Below are 17,112 nucleotides of genomic sequence, written 5' to 3'. Positions count from 1 at the left end.
TAGTATTAGAAATCAGTATTTAAGACAAAAGAGTATCCAGGAACCAAAAGTGAATGCCCAAGCAGATCCTATACCAGACTTGCCGGAACAATTTTTTTTTTTTTTTTTTTTTTTTTTTTTTTTGGCGGTACGCGGGCCTCTCAATGTTGTGGCCTCTTTTGTTGCGGAGCACAGGCTCCAGACGCGCAGGCTCAGTGGCCATGGCTCACGGGCCCAGCCGCTCCGTGGCATGTGGGATCTTCCCGGACCGGGGCACGAACCCCTGTCCCCTGCATCGGCTGGTGGACTCTCAACCACTGCGCCACCAGGGAAGCCCCAGAACAATTTTTATTGAGAGGAAATCACAAAAACAGCAGTGGTGGCAAGTATGTGGACCCCCTGTTGCCCACTCAGGAGCAGATATAACCAATTTGCTTTGCTGTACTCCTCAAATTAACACAATATTGTAAATCAACTATACTTGAATTTAAAAAATATACATGGGCAAAGAAGAAATAATATTGGATATTATAAAAGTTTCATATGGATCTTATGGTAAATAGTATATATCTTAAGTTGTGGTTTATATCTAAAAATTATCAGAGAGAACTATTTACCTTCAAATACAAATGTTAGAAAAAAAGGGTAACAGTTAATGAGCTAAGCATCTATCCAATAAAAATGCATAAAAAGCAGCAAACTAAACTTGAACAGAAGAGTAGGAAGGAAGGAGGGACAAGTATGAATAGAAATTAGTACAATAAGAAAAGATCAAATAATAGAAGAGATCAACAAATCCCGAAGAGTTCTGAAAATACTAATAACCTTGGTAAACCTCTTGAGAGAAGGATAAAGAAAAAAGAAAAAGCAAGAACAACCAATTTGAGGATTAGTTATAAATTAGAATATATATATTAGAAAAATATAACTTTCCAAACTTACCAAGTTGTATCACAGCAATAAAATTTCCTCTCACATTTCAATTACAGTAACATATGGCTTCACAAATTAATTAGTCCAAACATTCAAAAAAAAAAACTAATACAAATTTTTAAATAAAATACTAATGAAAGAACACTTCAGCACATTTGATGAAAATTTATAGAAAATTTTAATAGAAAAAATTTGATGCTAACATCTTGGACAGCCTGAGAAAGGAATATAATAGCCATTCTTGTTCATGAACAAAGGTACAAATATTCTAAACAAACATTATCAAATCAATCTCAGAAATTTATAAAGAAGATAATAACTTATCAAGTAATAGGGTTTGTCCCTGGGATTCAAGATTGGGTCACACACAAAGACATCAGTTGATGTAAACCACAACATTGATAGAGTGAAGGAGAGAGAAATATATATTAATTTTCATAGATGCAAAAAATATGTTTGATGTAAACCACAACACTGATAGAGTGAAGGAGAAAGAAATATTTATTAATTTTCATAAATGCAAAAAATATATGTAATAAAAGCCATTATCCTTTTTTTTTAGGTGGAGGAAGATGATGGAAATCAATTTTATTCATCCTTCCAATAGGACAACTGGGCAGGTTCTACTGTCTACACATTTTCCTAAGACAGTATTAAGGTCACTTACATACATATTAACTCATACATATTTGGCAGTGAAAATATTGAGTACTATGTCCTGTGGGTATTTTTGTTTGTTATTTATTGAAGTACAACTGACATATAACATTATATTAGTTTCAGGTGTACAAAATAATGATTTGATAATTGTAAACACTGCAAAATGATCACCACAATAAGTCTAGTTAACATCTGTCACCATACATAGTTACAAACTTTTTTTTCCTTGTGCTAAGAACTTTAAAAATTTACTTTCAACAACTTTCAAATGTGCAATACAGTATTATTAATTATAGTCACCATACTGTACATTACATCCCTAGGACTTATTTATTTTATAACTGGAAGTTTGAACACAAGGTACAAACTGCCAGTCATTATCCTTTCTTGATTAAAAAATGTCTCTAAGCTAAGTATTGATATGGAGAAACTCCTTTTTCTAATAAAGAGTACCTTCAAAAAATCAAAGCAAGCGTACTTATTAGGGGATCATTGAAAGTTTACCTTTTGATAACAAGAACAAGACATTAATGCTCGCTAATACAACTTCTATGTATCACACTGCAATTGTAAATGCACAATATAAAAAAGAGAAAAGTGATAAACAGTGTCAAGATTAAAAGTCTACAACAAAATCCTTATTATTGACTGATATGATTATATTTATATATATACATAGATATTTCAAAGAATCTTCATACAAATTATCATAATGAGGGCTTAGGAAATTTTCTAATTACTATTTTAATTCTAATAGAATTTATTTTTATTTCTAGATTACAGAAACAACCAGGAAATAACACAAAACTAACAGTAATAAATCTGACAAATAATGTAAGGACCTCTATGAAGAAAATTGTATAAGTTTATTGAGAGACATAAAAGAAAGCTAATAAGTGGAGAGATACATCAGATTCTCCATATTCAAGAATTGCAAGAATCAAATATAATAGATGTCCACTGTTTATAATTTATATTTCAATGCAATTTAAATCAGTCTCACCAGATGTGTGTGTGTGTGTGTGTGTGTGTGTGTGTGTGTGTGTGTGTGTAAATAGCCAATTCTCTCTGGACAAAAAGGAAAAAGGTGGGGCTTGCTTTGCAAGAATCAACAAATAGATAAATTGATAGAATAAAAACCTCAGAAGGCCCACGTATATATCTGAATTTGATACACAAGGATATTATTTTTCAGATCAGTGCATCAAATTTTTTTGTTTTAATAACAGTGCTGAGAAAATCGAGTAGCTAAATAGAAAAATATAAAATTTCCCAACATACAAAAAATACAGGTAAAGAATGTAAAAGCAAAGCTACTAAATTTTAGGACAAAATGTAAGTAACTTTAAAAAAAATCTTGAGATAGGGAAGAATATATGAAACAAAACATTAAAAGCATAAACATCAAAATAAGTTTAACTACATTAAAAAAAAAAGACATCTGTTCATTAAATAACACTAAAATGAGAGTGAAAAGACAAGCCACAAAGTGGTAGAATATATTTTCAGGGACTATAACTAACAAAAAAAAAATTTAAGTTCTTAAAAATTAATAAAAATAGAAAAAAATACAAATACCACACAGCAAATTAATTTAGTAGGAATATCATACTATGAAGAATACAAATACCCAATAAAATATCTGAAGATGTGTTAGTCTTAAGAGACAAGTATACTAAAACCACAATTAGGTATTATTACACTCCCTATATATTGGCAAAAATAATTATGAAATTCTAAGCATAGGAGTGGAGTGGGGCACACACGCTCTCACATACTGCATGAGGGAGTAAAATTGGTCTAAGAACTTTGGAAAACTATTTGGCATTGCCCAGTAAAGTGTAAGATGCACAAACTCTACAGATCAGCAATTCCACTCTTAGGTACAAACCTTAGAAAATTTCTTGCACATGTGTGCAGAATCATGTACAAGAATGTGAACAGACACATAGTTTATTATTGCCCAAATCTGACAAATATTTTAAGCAAACAGTAACAGTAATAAATAGATTATGGTAGATTCTAAAATGAAACAAAATATAACAATTAAATGCAATACAGCTATAGGCAATGCATATGAAACTGAAACAATATTGAGTGAAAATACATGCAATATGATTAAATTTATATAAAGTTTGGAAAGAAGCAACAGTATGCATACAAAGTTTATAAATGCATAGATTTAGAATTATTAGCATGGTATGATGACAATAGAAATCAGAGCAAAGTAGTTCCTCTGGGAAATGTGGGGATTCATGTTCAAGAAGGGGCAATTTTGGGGCTTCTGCTATGATGGCAGTAATTTATTATTTGAAATAAGTGATCAATACATCAATGCTTGCTTTTTATTATTCTGGAAACTCTGCGCATATATTTTATGCACATCACATTAAAATATGTGATGAACCAAAATAAATGAAGAAAACATCTTAATTACTGACACTGTAAGTCCCATAGACACACCATATCCATTGTTTGTGAAAAGAAATTGATATGGTAGTTTTTTCTACTTTAGGTAATGCTTCTCTTTGGATGAGATTTATGATGGAAGAAACCTATAATGACTCTCTTTTATGCTCCTTATCTAATTAAACAAGTAAAACAAAAGCAAAAACGTTGTACCTTAGCTTCTCAGGGAGAAAATTAAAGCAATATATAAAAAGCAGTATGCTTATTTGAGAAGATAAGTTCAGTTTTGTTTTGTACTTGTTGAGATTGACATAAACATTATCTTTGGAAAGAAAGTTTTCCTATTTTATTGATTAGTGAATTAACACTCCCAGATCGAAATGCTTATGTCCATGATTTAAAACCAGTTGTAGAGTAAATGTTTTGATGTGGATGTTAAAAGGGTCCTTTAATACTACTAAATTTTATGCAGTTGACTTTGAAATATAGTTAATAAAATTTTGCCACTTTGTCATGGCCCAAATGTTTACATGTTCTTTACTAGAATTATCTTCTTATGCTATAGTTGCTAGCAGTGCATAGCCTTCACAAAATGACTTAATCATGTAATGTAGGAGATTATTCTTTGCAGTAGGAAGCATCTAAATGTTAGAATAGTTTGGTGTTTATAGCTTTTAGTTTGTCAGTATAGTTCCCCAAACTATATAACAATCTTTTTTCTCCATCTTCTTTCTTTTCTTTATCAAAAAAGTAAATATTGGGCTTCCCTGGTGGCGCAGTGGTTGAGAGTCCGCCTGCCGATTCAGGGGACACGGGTTCGTGCCCCGGTCCGGGAAGATCCCACATGCCACGAAGCGGCTGGGCCCGTGAGCCATGGCCGCTGAGCCTGCACATCCAGAACCTGTGCTCCGCAAAGGGAGAGCCCACAACAGTAAGAGGCCCACGTACCGCAAAAAAAAAAAAAGTAAATATTTTAAATTATAGTTTTATAAATATTTCCAGGGAAGAAAGTTGGGCAATTATAAAATAAAAGAAGAGGACAGAGAAGGAGGAGTAGGAGAAATAAAAGAAAGAGGAGAAAGAAAGAAAATTACGAAAGGAAGGAAGAAGGTGGGGGTGGGGGTGGGGAAGGAAGGAAGGAAGGAAAGAAGGGAGGGAAGGTGGAAGAAACAGTGTCTTGCATCAAAGTTGCTTATTACTTTTTGTATTTCAATGGAGAAAATACTATGTATAAGCTACTTAATAAGGAAAACAGGTTTGGGTATGTTCAAAAGGGCTTGGGTAAGAAATATCTGTGGTGAATTGACAAAATGGGACCACTCAATAAGCACTAGAATGGCTTAAGAGGGAAACATAGGTGAGAGAAAGTTTCAAAGTTTTTCACTTGTGAAATAGAATTCATGTTTTGGGCAAGACAAGAAAGTTTTACACATAAAAATTTTCTCTGCCCTTTGGCCTCCTTTCTCCACACTACTGTGCACTGTGTATTTGTATTATGCGTCAGCCAAACCTTCCCCATCAGCAGAAATACTTGCTCAGCCATAACGAGCAACATTCCTCTAGATCAACGAGACAAATCCTTAAAAGATAACATGCTTTCTTGATCTTGTAAGGGACCAGATGACACTTAGATCTGGATTGTGTAAACTGTCAGTGATAGGTCATTTAATGTACAGCCCCCTGTCTCAAAAAAACTTAAATAAATGTACCTTGATTTCTAACATGTGGAACACTTCTCAGAAACTTCTGAGATGAGATGCTCTTTCCTGTGCTATAATCCTCAAATTTAGCTCGAATAAAATTTTGTACTTCTTTCATAGATTGGCTTTATTTTATTATTATTATTATTATTATTTTGCGGTACGCAGGCCTCTCACTGTTGTGGCCTCTCCCATTGCGGAACACAGGCTCTGGACGTGCAGGCTCAGCGGCCATGGCTCACGGGCCCAGCCGCTCCGCAGCATGTGGTATCTTCCCGGACCGGGGCACGAACCCGTGTCCCCTGCATCGGCAGGCGGACTCTCAACCACTGCACCACCAGGGAAGCCCTGGCTTTATTTTTTGAGATTAATTTTTGTTGGCACACTGCAGAAAAATAATGACAAAGGGAAGGAAGAAAAGGATTGGCATATTTATTTGCTAATTTGCTGGTTCCATGATACAAACACTGAGCTTAAAGTGGGGGTGAGGCTGGGAAGTAACACTTAAAACTCTTGTTCTAATCTTGTATAAAACATTGAAATTTGATTATAGGACAAGCAGTCCCAGAGCTAAATTAAGGTATAAGAATCTTTCTTGTCAGAATATTCATTCTCATCATCACTTGAGTGTTTTCATATTCTTCACAAAATCGAGAGTGATTTTACGTCAATCGCAGAAGTTTAAATCTGTAAATAATATAGTACCTGATAATTTTTTGCTTAGTTGGTAAAAGCTTCATCTTTTTCTCCTGAAATATTTCAGGAAATATTAAACATAATCCATCAAGCTTGCTTCCCAAACTACTGTAGCCTACATCCAGTAGGATAAAAAGTTTATAATTTTACTTCTTTATTCTCCCTAGCTTAAATTCCAGGTTTTTCTGACATTTTATACTTTCTTTGGTTTTTTTTTTTTTTAAATGAGTATTCCTTTACTCTGTCACTTTCATCCTGAGTCATTATTTACCACAATATTTCACATTCCTAGTCCTTCTATCATTATCTGCTCACATACAACATTTTCTGTGCAAGTCTCAGTGTTCATCAGCTTCCTCTCCACTTCCACTCTCCCTGGTATAAGAAATAATTTGTAAAGTATTGTTTAGTTACAATCCTTTCTCATGAAATGTATCTTGGCTGGGTGTGGAATTGTTGGTTTGCAGTTCTTTTTCTCAAATAATCTCTGGGAAGTTGTTTCGAAACCTGATTGCACGTTAGAATCACCCAGAGAGATTCTAAATAGTATTGCCCACTGATCTACTTATAGAGATCCTAATATATTTACTCTGGGGTTAGACACATTGTTACTGTCTTTTAAAACTCTGAGACGATTTTAATGTGCATATAGGTTTAAAAACCATTGACCTAAAATAAGGGTTTATATCTTTGTTTTCATTATGTCTTCAGCTTCTAATTTTACAGATAAGGTTTTTTTACATCATATTATTCTTCCCTCCAACTTTTTTTGGAACATAATGTGTGTTCTTTCCATTTTTGGAAACCATTTTCTTTTTTTTTTTTTTTTTTCATAATCCAGATACCTCTTATCTTTCTCTGGGTGGGTCTTCTCTTTACCTTGTCTACAATTTGGTCACAACTACCTAGTTCTAGTCACTTAAAATTGTTCCAGCTCAGCATGCAGCCAGTACCTATCACTCTCCTATTCCCAAGAATTTGGCTGTACTTCATACATACTTATAAAATCTTTCCCATGATGCTGGTCTTTAAATTATTTTATCTCTTTATACCTCTGCATAGTGCTTTATAGATTTTTTATATGAAAACCATAAAAGGGATTTTGTAAGGAGTAGGATATTTTATTTACAAACTTCTCCAACAAATAAATACTTGGCTGAGATACTCATAATTCACTGATGAGTACAATTAGTTTCCATGCCCAAGTAGGACTAAGAAAGTGAATTTGCTGGCCTGGGAAAAGAATCCAGTTAATCCTTCCTGCAGTATATGATAAATCTGGGTAAGCAGGAGCCATATTCCAAAGAGTTTATATAAGGGGGCACATGCTTTAGCTATCCCAAAATGTATTAAATGCTTATTATATTGGACTAATCAATTCTGAGACCTTAAATTCCTCAGGCACCAGTTCTCTTGCATTCTAACAGCTGAGTGCCCTGAAAATTTTCAGTATCCTATAATTGCCCTGTTTTAGGTGTGCCAAAAATTAAGATAATACCTATTCAGAATTTCTAATATGAAGACTAATCCAAGGTATGGGAAAATTATGAACAGTCACATACACTAGTAACTTCTAAAATTAATTTTAGTGAATCTATATTTGCTGTCATTTTATCTCTAAATTTACAATTGTTGTTAGTATTTTCACATTACTTTTATTACATTTATAGCATAAAATATAAATATATAAATGTATTATATGTACTATTACCTTAGGTACTAGAGGCAAGAAGTTCAAAATCAGTTTCACTCAGCGGCAAACAAGGTGTCAGTAGGGCCACAATATCTTTAGAGACTCTAGGCAGAACCAATTCCTTGCCTCTTCCAGCATTCCTTGGCTTGTGGACACAAAACTCCCGTCTTTGCTTGTCTGATCCTATTACTTTCCCTCCCTCCTCCTGTGTGTCTAATCTCTATTTTTTTCTTTTTGTAAGGATACATGTGATTGCATTTTAAGGTCCATCCAGAAAATCCAGAGTAATTTTCCATCTCAAAACCTTACATTTAATCACAATGCATAGTCCTTTTTTTGTCATAAAAGGTGGCATTCACAGGCTTTAGAAATTAGGACATGGATATCTCTTGGTGGGTCATTAGTCACACCTTTCTATTCAAATGATGTTCTTAATTATGATGTCAGAATATGTAAATATATTTAGCATCTACAGATAAAAATAAACATGGTTTTATTGCAGTATATGAATTAGTACAGATAATACAAAAGGAAATTTATCCCATTTATATAGTTTTTTGGTTGAAACATCTATAATTGAACCTGTAACTAGAGAATCAGTTGTCTGATTATCCTTTGAAGAAAATTATCCTTACAATATATATGCTAGAATGAAAAGCAAGAATTTATTTTCACTTAAGCCAAGTTCATTTACTTGATAACTCTCGCTGAACATATACCCTTTCTTTTGCAATATAAAAATGAGTTTTTGCTGTAACTATACAGTATCTATTATGAAATTGCTTCATGAGCTGTTATATGAATGTACAACATGTTAGTAAAATACTAAGAAATTTATAATATTAGTTTTCTTCCAAGTGTGTGCAAACCATTATAAAGTGAAGGAAAAACTGAGTTAACAGAGGTTCCAAAATTTAGTGGCTTAGCAAAAATAAATGTTTATTCACTTACTTAGGTAACAAACCTATGGTGATAGTCTTGGTTGGTGAATGGCTTTGTTCCACGTGGTTATTCTGGGAACCTGTTTTTTTTGGCTATTCTATCTTCTCTTAAGCTGTTCGCTTCATATGCCATGGTTCACAAGCATATTCATTTGTGTGTAAGGGAAGAAGAAAGATAAAATGTGAGATACTTGAAGCTCACATGCTGTTATTTCTTTTTATGTCTAATGCAGGATTCTGCATACTGAATAAATGTTCATTAATTGAATATTGTTTAATTACATTAAATGTGTTTTTATTTTATACTATTCTCCAAGTCTCACGCAATCGAGGATTTATTGACTGAGAAGATTTTTAAAAATCCTCCACTAAAAACACATTCATTATCTGTTCCTTAGCGGGATGATATCTAAATTCCAGTATCATGATACATTATATTTTAGTCACCTTATTTATACACTGTCTTCCATATTTTAATTAAGGTATTTAATTATCATTCCAGGCTTTACACTTTCTGATCATAATTTGTTAACTACTTTGATATGTGTTCATCACCAGCCATTTAAACAAAAATCAATATGGATATTTTTAATTAAAAAGGATAATGCATGTAAAATATGATCTCTTAGCAGTGGAAATAACATTTTTTATATCAAATACTAAAAAAAAAGTACAGCTTTGGGGAAGTTTTATATTGATTTTTCTAATTCATCAGGTTAAACTTCATTTGCAAAATTTTCAACAATTATTCTATTTTTACTGTTACTAAGTCAGACTGCTTTAGTCTGACTTAGTAACAGAATTGGGTTTTTTAGTGTTAAATTGATGAAAATTATTACTTCTCTATTCATTGTATAGTTTTGCCACACATTTCTACATGCACCTAAAGCAACAGTGGTGTTGATAATTATGTAGCCTGTGTAGCTACATGACGTTTTAATAAGAGGATCTCCTTGGAGGTCAGTTGGTCTGAACTTCACAGAATGTTTGAGTAATAAATGGAAACTTTGGCAGGAGGTCTCAGGAGGTGAGGAGAAGCGTTATTTACCCCATCCATAAAAGTAAGGGGGTAAATGAGATTTTTAATCTTGTAAATTATTTTAGTTAGGTGAATTTGTTAATACTTTTCTCACTTGTTGAGTGTGTATGTGCACCCACATGAGTATATTTAAAGAAAGTTTTTCTTTTCAGTTGTTTCTAAGTTTCCTAGTCCAATGTGATGATGATAGAGCAAAAACTGAAGCCAATAAATAGTACACATTGCTATTGAACTATTCACATATTAATAAAATCTATTACTTAATGGCTAATTAAAAATAACTTTGAACCACAGTTTTCATTTGGAAGGTCATTTTGAATTTTCTATATCTCAGAAATTTGCACTCAGGAATTATGAGTGTGAATGGATTTTTTTTTTAATCTGATGGTTAGAATGTGTTTGCATATTTATAAAGCAATAGTTTTTATTTTTCTTAAAATCCAATGATTGTATATAATCACAACTATAAAAAAGTTCAAAAAACTAAAAATAGTACATAATATATAATGATAACAAAGGAACAGCTGGGAATAGTTGAGATCAGGTTTGGTTTTGCAAACAAGGTTATCTCAGTTAATACTATCTTTAGAAAAGATTTTTACCTTACCATGTTATAAAAATTCTATGAATGAGATGATTCTAAAATCTATTGGCGTTGCAAGTTAATTATTTGAACTTTTGTTAAATTTAAGTACTATTTCTATTTAAATATTCTTAAAATAAGAACCATATAAATTATCATCTTAATATTTTCAAAGAGAAAAGAACAATTTCTAATTTTCACATTAATAATTATAGAGAACTTAAGCGAGAAGGGGGAAAAGTAGGAAAAAAAAAAAAAGAAAAACAAGTTTTTGACTACAAGGTTGATTTTTTTCACTTACCTAAGGTCAGGGAGTTGGTTTTCTGTCCTTCCTTCCATCCCCTTCGCCTAAACAAAAGCTGGGAGGTGGTAGATACTCAAATATTCCCAAATTACTAAATTAATGAGTGAGTGGAGGACAGTCTTCTTACTCCTCAGTTCCAATTTTCATGCTCACACTCCCCGAATGAATAAAATTAAAACAGATCCAGCTAGGATTCTTTAAAGTACAAACATCTTGTTCAAAAGAGAGATGAGGGCTTCCCTGGTGGCGCAGTGGTTGAGAGTCCGCCTGCCGATGCAGGGAACACGGGTTCGTGCCCTGGTCCGGGAAGATCCCACATGCCGCGGAGCGGCTGGGCCCGTGAGCCATGGCTGCTGAGCCTGCGTGTCCGGAGCCTGTGCTCCGCAACGGGAGAGGCCACAGCGGTGAGAGGCCCGCGTACCGCAAAAAAAAAAAAAAAAAAAAAAAAAGAGAGATGAAAGTCTTTTTTGCTCTCTCTCAATTGGGCCTCATCATGTATATTCTTCTTGCTTCTTATCTAGCAAACCAGCCAACTAGGATTTTCCTGCTTCCTTCCTAAATTGATTTAAGTGAGTCTTACATAGAGAGTTCAATAGTATATCAAAAGCAATATATATCAAAATTAGCATGAGAAGAGCAAAGGAAGCACAGGTGAGTACTCCCTATAAGTTTGTATAGGTTTGCAAGAAAAAGGTCAAAAATTTAGTTCTGATCTGTATATTCAAAGCAAACAAAGAATATCCTCACATGTCAATATATAACACATTCTTATTACTAAAAATAAGTGTAAAACTCTTAATGCTTCTGAGATCTGAGCAAAAGTTCTTCTTTTAAGCCTCATTATTAGATACTAAAGGTGCCAATGACCAAGGAGGGGAAGTACTTTTCTTTCAAAAAATTACATTTATTGGAGTATAGGTAGTGCAACAATAATATAAAAAGCATTTTCCACATATAAGCATCTGTGAATAACTCATTTCTTATCACGCTAAGAATCTGAATTGTCTTCTGACAGTCAATACAAGTTTAAATTGCTTTAGTTTCTTCTGTTGAAAATAATTTTCACATGCATCAATCAAATTAAAGAAGCCAATAACTAGAGAAACAAATGAATGTGGATTTTGTGTTAAATGAGTACATGGGAAAGAGAATATTTATTGAGTATTTATTATGTCATATTTTTGTTAGGCTATTTCATACATATGAGGTATGAGGCAGTGTGTCAACGAATAAAGAGGCAGGACATAGAAGTTATCAGGAGGCTGATTCTGGAGTTATTTAAAGATTCTTAATCTCAGGTCCCTCACCTGTGAGATGGATATAACAATATGTTTCCCAAAAATACATATATGGGAAATGTTACACCCTTCCCCATGTGCCTAACATACATGAAGATGAACAAAACCAGTCAGGGCAGCAGGCTGGTGGAAGAGCTGATGGGGATGGTTACTTGGCCCCTTCTCAGGGATCTTAGGGGAACTTCAATATCAATGTCACACAAGTATGTGTTTTTCTAGACATTTAAATTCAGGAAGGAATTGAACTAATGAGCCCAATCTTCTCTACCTTTGAAGCTTGAATAGTGAGGGACACTAATAAGCAGATAGGCATTTTCTGTGTTCTTCCAGAGAGCACTGGATATGGTAAGATACTCACTTGCATCCAACCTATCTACCCCAGGAGTTCACGATGGCAAATATTTAAACAATTGGACTGGAAATCACAAAATGAGCTCACAGTAAGAGACAATAACCTATGTGAGGGCTCCAACTACTAGGGAGGTATGTATTACAATGAGAATACTTGTCAAATGAGATGCAACTATTGAAGGAAGGATAAATGGATGACATACATCACACATACAAGCACACCCACACACAGACACACACACACAAAGAGATCCATCTGCAACAAAAACAACATTCTCTGGAGCTTAAATGTATGATTATTAAGCTAAAAATTAAATACAGATTAAGTACAGTATAGATGAAATAAATGATTTGTAGTTCCCCTCTGAGGCTCGAATTAATGATCTGGAAAAGAAGATCTCAAAGCACAAAGCAGAACATTAAGATGAAGGAAACAATTTACAAAAAAAACTTTGAGGGCTTCCCTGGTGGCACAGTGGTTGAGAGTCCGCCTGCCGATGCAGGGGACACGGGTTCGTGCCTCGGTCCAAGAGGATCCCACATGCCGCGGAGCGGCTGGGCCCGTGAGCCATGGCCGCTGAGCCTGTGAATCCGGAGCCTGTGCTCCACAACGGGAGAGGCCACTACAGTGAGAGGCCTGCGTACCGCCAAAAAAAAAACCAAAACCAAAACCAAAAAAAAACAGAAACTTTGAAAGATAGAGCTGAAAAGAGAGAATGGAACAGATGTGGGAGAGGCAATAATTAAACAATTTATAGAAGAGAATTTCCCCTTGGTAGGAAAGATCTGAGTCTACAGATTGAAAGGTGTCACTATTACCCAGGGTAAATTAATGAGAAACACACAGAGAGGACAAATTCTGGTTAAACTCCTGAGCTCTAAATAAGAAGATTAAAAATATTACAACTTTCCAGGCAAAAGAACAAAGATGGTCAACTGGCCTTGGACTTCTGATGTGTAACAGTGGAGGTGAACACAGTGGAATCCTCCATCCCCATGTTATCATTCAGGGTGAAATGGATTCTTATCTTACTGTAAAGTATGTGGAAACAGTATATACTGATTTTAAAGAGAAGCATCATAAAAGTATTTTAATATTAAAATAAATTCAAATGGTAAAATACTTGTTACCTGGGGAAAAAATACATATTTTATATTTATAAAGAAGCTACACAATTAAATAAGAAAAGGGCAACAATGAAATCTAAAACTCAAGAAAATAGGGCATGAAATTTGATATTAACAGTATAGAATTTAGAAGTTTTGTAGCACGAAAAAAATCTTTGAATATAATTATCAGACCCTAGTGTTGGTTGATGATTTGTGGCAGAAGTGACCTATATTGGTCCTGAATATTGCTGATAACATAAGAATGAAACAAAAAACAAACAAAAAATAAATGAAATAAAATTTCTAAATGAATAACAATTTTCTAAATGAAATGGAACCTTTAATGTTTTCTAGAAATTTTCTGTTTATTAACAGGAAAGCAGACCAAAAATGAATTGAAGGATAAGGAAAACAACCTCTGGAATACATGACAGCGCCACTGATGGAATAAATGACAGAGAAGACTGTCAAAATAATTCAGAGCTTGCAGTAAGATGAACAAGGTATTAGTAAGAAGGAATGAGGCAATAATTCTTCTGCCAACAAAAGTACACCAAATTAATTCCTGATTGATTAATTCTTGCATATAATACAATGTTTTATATTTTGTTTGTTTTTGTGCTTTGATTTTATCGCAAGATCCCAAGTTATACTGCACATAATTTAAATTACTCCCATTTAACCACTTCCCTATCCCATCTCTCTGGGTTTCACACTATGGGGTTTGCCTAAAGAATGTTCTAGTGCCCTTTCTCTTCTTTTTAATATCTTTATTGAAGTATAATTGGTTTACAATGTTATGTTAGTTTCTGCTGTATAACAAAGTGAATCAGCTATACATATACATATATCGCCATATCCCCTCCCTCTTGCATCTCCCTCCCACCCTCTCTACTCCACCCCTCTAGGTGGTCACAAGGCACCGAGCTGAACTCCCTATGCTATGTGGTTGCTTTCCACTAGCTATCTATTTTACATTTCGTAGTGTATATATGTCAATTACATTCTTTCACTTCATCCCAGCTTACCCTTCACCCTCCCCGTGTCCTCAAGTCCATTCTCTACGTCTGCTTCTTTATTCCTGTACTGCCCCTAGGTTCATCAGAACCTTTTTTTTTTTTATACTCCATATATATGTGTTAGCATACAGTATTTGTTTTTCCCTTTCTGACTTACTTCACTCTGTATGACAGACTCTAGGTCCATCCACCTCACTACAAATAACTCAATTTCGTTTCTTTTTATGGCTGAGTAATATTCCATTGTGTATATATGCCACATATTCTTTATCCTTTCATCTGTCGATGGACACATAGGTTGCCTCCATGTCCTGTCTATTGTAAATAGTGCTGCAGTGAACATTGTGATACATGACTCTTTTTGAATTATGGTTTTCTCAGGGTATATGCCCAGTAGTGGGATTGCTGGGTCATATGGTAGTTCTATTTGTAGTTTTTTAAGGAACCTCCACACTATTCTCCAGTGTCTGTATCAATTTACATTCCCACCAACAGTGCAAGAGGGTTCCCTTTTCTCCACACCCTCTCCAGCATTTATTGTTTCTAGATTTTTTGATGATGGCCATTCTGACAGGTGTGAGGTGATACCTCAATGTAGTTTTGATTTGCATTTCTCTAATGATAAGTGATGTTGAGGATCCTTTCCTGTGTTTGTGGGCAGTCTGTATATCTTCTTTGGAGAAATGTCTATTCAGGTCTTCCGCCCATTTTTGGATTGGGTTGTTCTTTTTTAGATATTGAGCTGCATGAGCTGCTTGTATAATTTGGAGATTGATCCTTTGTCAGTTGCTTCCTTTGCAAATATTTTCTCCCATTCTGAGAGTTATATTTTGTCTTGTTTATGGTTTCCTTTGCTGTGCAAAAGCTTTTAAGTTTCATTAGGTCCCATTTGTTTATATTTGTTTTTATTTCCATTACTCTAGGAGGTGGGTCAGAAAGGATTTTGCTGTGATTTATGTCATAGACTGTTCTGCCTATGTTTTCCTCTAAGAGTTTGATAGTTTCTGGCCTTACATTAAGGTCTTTAATCCATTTTGAGTTAATTTTTGTGTATGTTGTTAGGAAGTGTTCTAATTTCAATCTTTTACACATAGCTGTCCAGTTTTCCCAGCACCATTTATTGAAGAGGTTGTCTTTATTCAATTGTATATTCTTTCCTCCTTTATCAAAGATAACTTGACCATAAGGGTGTGGGTTTATCTCTGGACTTTCTATCCTGTTCCATTGATCTATATTTTTGTTTTTGTACAGGTGCCATACTGTCTTGATTACTGTAGCTTTGCAGTATAGTCTGAAATCTGGGAGCCTGATTCCTCCAACTCCGTTTTGTTTTTTTCTCAAGATAGATTTGGCTATTCGGGGTCTTTTGTGTTTCCATACAAATTGTGTAATTTTTTGTTCTGTGAAAACTGCCATTGGTAGTTTGATAGGGATTGCATTGAATCTGTAGATTACTTTGAGTAGTATAGTCATTTTCACAATTTTGATTTTTCCAATCCAAGAATATGGTATATCTCTCCATCAGTTTGTATCACCTTTAATTTCTTTCATAAGTGTCTTATAGTTTTCTGCATAGGTCTGTTGCCTCCTTAGGTAGGTTTATTCCTAGGTATTTTATTCTTTTTGCTGCAGTGGTAAATGGGAGTGTTTTCTTAATTTCCCCTACAGATTTTTCATCATTAGTGTATAGGAAAGCAAGAAATTTCTGTGCATTAATTTTGTATTCTACTACTCACCAAATTCATTGATTAGCTCTAGTAGCTTTCTGATAGAATCTTTAGGATTCTCTATGTATAGTGTCATGTCATCTGCAAGCAGTGACAGTTTTACTTCTTCTTTTCAAATTTGGATTCTTTTTATTTCTTTTTCTTCTTTGACTGCTTTGGCTAAAACTTCCAAAACTATGTTGAATAATAGTGGTGAGAGTGCGCAACCTTGTCTTGTTCCTGATCTTAGAGGAAATGGTTTCATTTTTTCACCATTTAGAACAATGTTGCCTGTGGGTTTGTCATATATGGCCTTTATTATGTTGAGGTAGCTTTCCTCTATGCCCACTTTCTGGAGAGTTTTTATGATAAATGGGTGTCGAATTTTGTCAAAAGCTTTTTCTGCATCTATTGAGAATATCATATGTCTCTTATCCTTCAGTTTGTTAATATGGTGTATCACATCGATTGATTTGCATATATTGAAGAATCCTTACATTCCTGGGATAAACCCCACTTGATCGTGGTGTATGATCCTTTTGATGTGCTGTTGGATTCTGTTTGCTAGTATTTTGTTGAGGATTTTTAGATTTATGTTCATCGGTGATATTGCTCTGTAGTTTTCTTTTTTTGTGACATCTTTGTCTGGTTTTTGTATCAGGGTGATGGTGGCCTTGTAGAATGAGTTTGG

The sequence above is a fragment of the Globicephala melas genome, chromosome 4 (genome assembly GCF_963455315.2).
Source record: "Globicephala melas chromosome 4, mGloMel1.2, whole genome shotgun sequence".
In the NCBI taxonomy this organism is placed as follows: Eukaryota; Metazoa; Chordata; class Mammalia; order Artiodactyla; family Delphinidae; genus Globicephala; species Globicephala melas.
This window is presented reverse-complemented; position numbering follows the sequence as displayed.